Here is a 2,729-nt window from a genome sequence, read left to right as displayed (position 1 = left end):
AGATAGACAGACAGACAGACAGACAGATAGATATAGATAGACAGACAGACAGATAGATAGAAATTAAGAAAGGAAGGGAGGGAGGGAAGAAATGGAGAGATGCCTTAGAGGTTAAGAGCACTGACTGTTCTTTCAGGGAGACGACCCAGGTTCGACCCCCACATGTCGCACAGACATACATGCAGGTGAAAATACCCACAGACATTAAAAAAGGAACCATTAATGTAAAACAGTGTTTGAAATGCGCCCACTTTTCTAATGATGAAAAACTTACCGATTCACCCCCTCTCCCCCTCCACACCCCCACGTGCACAGCTGCACACATGTGCACATGAGCGTGAGTTAATATAAGGAATCCAAGTAGCCTGAAGGAACCACACAGAAGGTTGACCCTTCTTTGAAAATACTGTCTTCAGCAAGTGTCCGCCAATAAATGATAGCAGGAAAGCATAATTTTTCCTTCCTGTTGACTGCCTTGCAGTTTAAGACTGTTACATAGAGAAACCTTGTCTCGAGAAACACACACACACACACACACACACACACACACACACACACACACGTCAGAATGCAGGCTCAGCATTGGACGATTCAGCATTATTCCTCCAGAAAGATCTTCAGCACAGCAGGTAAAACCTCTCCAACTAAAGACAAGTGTGGTGACACACACCTGAAACCCCAGAACTCGGAGGGGAGTGGGGGCGGCGCTGAGGCAGGAGGATGGGGAAATTTGAGACCAGGTCAGAGCCCTCTCAAAGAAACCAACAGCAAAGAATGAGTGGCTCCTAATTTCCTGGCACCAAAAACTCCACCAGGGGATATAATCGCTTCAGGTGTACAGTAAGAAGAGATGGACATTTAAAGTTGTTAAAGTAACAAACATTCACACTCAGAGAGCTGAGGCAGGAGGATGGCAAAACCCTGTTTAAAAACTCTAAAGTGCAAAACACTCGCATGAAGAACAGGGTGACCAGGGGTTGGCTTCTTCAGAAAACACTAGTATCCCCTCCCTTAGCACAGGCGCTAAAGAAATTCCCTTTTCTTCCAGTAACTGTGTTTGTTTGCTTGCTTAGAGACAGGGTCTCCCTGTGTAGCCCTGGCTAGCCTGAAACTTTCTACATAGACCAGGCTGGCCTCGAACTCACAGAGATCTGCCTGCCTCTGCCTCCAGAGTTCTGGGATCAAAGGTGTGCTCCACCTCTCCCAGTGTAACTGCTCTTTAAGGCATACAGTGCATCCCCTCCCCCTCCCTTACCTCCCGCTGCATTCCAAAAACACCAAAGTTCAGATTTGCCCTCACTGCTGCATTCCCCGGAGGTCCGGTCAAATAAGCATCCTGTCCTGACTGTTGTCTGGGGCTGCCCTCCTCTGTGTGGGGAAAGAAGGGTTCAAGCCCCCTGCCCCTCCTCCAGGAGACCTCCAGCAAGTGTGCGCTGCCTGGCTGTCCAACGGGTTAGGGGAACCTCGGCTGGGTTCTAGCAGGCCTCAAGGGTATGCTTGAGGGAGTTCCCACACCTAGCCTTCCTGGGCATTTAGCAGCTTGAGGGAGACAATGGGAGAGAGTCCTGGGATTTCCCAGGGCCCACACCACTTCCACAGGCAGCTGCTTTCTTTGTCCAAGTGCCGGAGAATTCCACGGCCCTCAGCATTCCTCAAGTGACTGGAATTGGCCTGGATAGTCAGTTCGGAAAGAATGCCACAAGTGAGGCTGGCCATGAGTCACTTGAGTTCCAAGGGACTAGGCAGGCGCTCTGAGGAAGAAACCCAAGCAAGTTTGGGTGGGCAGGTCTTCAGACCAACACCTCGCCTCTCACAGGCCAGAACATGGCTGCTTTACAAGGTCACTCTCAAGCTTTCTGAGTTATACCACACAATGTCACTGGCTTACCTTGATAGTACGTTTAGGGCCTGGAGAAATTCAGAGCGTCAACTGCTGTTGCAGAGAACCGGAGTTCAGATCCCAACACACACATCAGGCACCCACCAGCCGCCTCTGACTCCGGCTCCGGGGCGGCTGTGTAGACATGTGCTGTCTCTCCGACAGAACGCTGCACTTGGTTCGGGCCGTGCTGTGTTCTCATGTTCCACAGTATTCTCAAACTACTTCCTGTCCATCGCCTGTTGAGCCCTGCTGATGCCCCCACCGGCTAGTGACAGCAGCAGCCCGGATTGCTGTGCCCAGCACATCCCAGGCTGCCTCTTATGCTTCCTGCCTAGGCGTTCAAACTCCTCCCTCTTACAGGAGTGTTTACATGTTTTTCCCAGGCCGTCCACTCTTTGCTACATGGAGTTGGTCTCTCATTTGTCTCACACTAAACTCCCTCGAGGCAGGGGCCTGGGACGGGTGGGACCTGGGCCAGGGCTCCACAGCACTAAACAGTATCTCAGCCCCAACACTGACAGCAGTGGGAAGAGATCTTTTGACTACCCACCACTTTGTTTCCCGGAAGAAGAATCAGCAACAGAGCTGAGGACTGAACTGTGTATTTCCATCTCCATGGTTGTTTTTAACATGTTTTAAGAAAAAAAAAAAAATACCCGTCAGCACATACAATTTTAACCTGTTAAACGCAATCAGGACTGGGGCTATAGCTCCGAGGTAAGGTGCTCACCTGACATGCTACTTACACCCCTGGGTTTGACCTCAGGGCAGCAAACAAACAATGGCCGCACTCTTAGCTACATCCTGGTCCCCTGGAGTGACAGCTAGGGGGACATGGAGAAGACGT

The 2,729-nt window shown here is 50.7% G+C and overlaps 1 long non-coding RNA gene across 1 annotated transcript in view; it reads right to left on the bottom strand.

Annotated features, from left to right (window-relative positions):
- The window catches only part of LOC114699147, an 18,509-nt gene extending 16,035 nt beyond the window's left edge, over positions 1-2,474 (bottom strand). Inside the window, exon 1 of the long non-coding RNA XR_003735475.2 lies at positions 1,889-2,474. This is a non-coding gene — a long non-coding RNA (uncharacterized LOC114699147). The remainder of the gene's footprint in view (positions 1-1,888) is intronic.
- Positions 2,475-2,729: the final 255 nt, after the last annotated feature.

Source organism: Peromyscus leucopus, chromosome 23, assembly GCF_004664715.2.
Source record: "Peromyscus leucopus breed LL Stock chromosome 23, UCI_PerLeu_2.1, whole genome shotgun sequence".
NCBI classification, from domain to species: domain Eukaryota; kingdom Metazoa; phylum Chordata; class Mammalia; order Rodentia; family Cricetidae; genus Peromyscus; species Peromyscus leucopus.
This window is presented reverse-complemented; position numbering and strand designations above follow the sequence as displayed.